The sequence below is a fragment of the Larimichthys crocea genome, unplaced genomic scaffold (assembly GCF_000972845.2).
Source record: "Larimichthys crocea isolate SSNF unplaced genomic scaffold, L_crocea_2.0 scaffold76763, whole genome shotgun sequence".
Taxonomy (NCBI): domain Eukaryota; kingdom Metazoa; phylum Chordata; class Actinopteri; family Sciaenidae; genus Larimichthys; species Larimichthys crocea.
This window is the reverse complement of record NW_020860143.1, coordinates 1-1279: the sequence shown is the minus strand read 5'-3', so window position 1 is coordinate 1279 and position 1279 is coordinate 1. Positions and strand designations below refer to the sequence as shown.

The 1279-nt window shown below is 36.0% G+C and overlaps 1 long non-coding RNA gene across 1 annotated transcript; it reads left to right on the top strand.

Annotated features, from left to right (window-relative positions):
• Positions 1-69: 69 nt before the first annotated feature.
• LOC113745447 (uncharacterized) lies at positions 70-987 on the top strand. The gene is made up of 3 exons (XR_003462148.1): positions 70-613; positions 740-785; positions 897-987. It is a non-coding gene; the product is annotated as an uncharacterized LOC113745447 (long non-coding RNA).
• Positions 988-1279: the final 292 nt, after the last annotated feature.

Sequence of the window (1279 nt, the reverse complement as noted above, 5' to 3'; positions counted from 1 at the left end):
AGTGCTACGAAAAGCTACTGGTGTTGAGTTGTTTGTTTTGTTGTTCAAATGTGGTCAAATGTAATATAATATGGCAAAGACAAACAACACAGTCACAGCTACCTGCTGTGATTAAACACATAAACTGTCAGTGTTTTAGTGTCTCACTGTCGAAATGTGAAGAGGAAGTGATGCTATTTTCACACTGAATGCAATATCCACAAATGTGTCTGCAACAAAAGAACTGTTTATTCAAACTAGAAACAGTTTGCTCTTGTCTGCAGTAACATGCAAAACATAGAATATGGATAGACTAAGTTTAGAAGAGTTCCTATGAAGAGCACAGAGTCACAACATTTAAATAAATTATAATATCAAGCAGTGTTATCCAGAGAATCACTGGGTGGCTTTTTCCTTTTGTAAACATACTTCAGGATCGTGATCACACTTTACAATAATGACCGTGTTGGAAAACTGTCAAACTAATTGATTGTATGTTGTATTGCAGAAACTATGGAGAGCCGAATATAACGTGTATGAGAGCAGACTTGCTGGCCTAAGTGTTGGGGGAAAAAATATTTCAGGACTGCGGGAGCGTGTCAACATCACAATGACTCTCACCACAGCTGTGAATGTAACTACAAATTCATGTACCATAAATTCAGCTTCTGTAACCTTGTACAGTTGTATCTTTTGCTGAACAAAAGTAAGTCAAATACATTTAAACCTAATGTAAACCTGAGTTATTGTTGTGTCACAGGAGATCCAAACACCCTGCTGTATGTTCTATAATTTTTCATCGAAGGGTAACTATCATCAGCAATAATAACAACATGTGTTTTTTTGTTATTAAGATGGTAAGTTGGATTCATTGTGTTTTCTCATTAGTCATTAGTATAATTCCTGTTTGTTACCAGAATATAGCAGTAATGGCTGCCAGACCGTGTGGGAACGTGGCTGGGGTAACATCACCTGCTCCTGTGACCACCTCACGTACTTCGGCATACTCATGGTAGGTTTGGCATTTTTCATCATTGGAAGTAGAACTGCAGATAGACAATTAAAACAATGTGATAATTTTATCAAGACTTCATCTTCGGTCGAGGAACATTTGAAACTGTTTTAGCGATCCATAAAAATATGTCAAAAAATTAATTTAATCTTATTGTTTACATCAGTGTTTTCCCTACTGTGACACAAAAAGACATCCTCTGTGAAAAAGAGTATTAAATGGATATAAACTGTTAAATACTGAGTAGATGAATTCACTTCATACCTGCAAAATACATACAGCACAAGA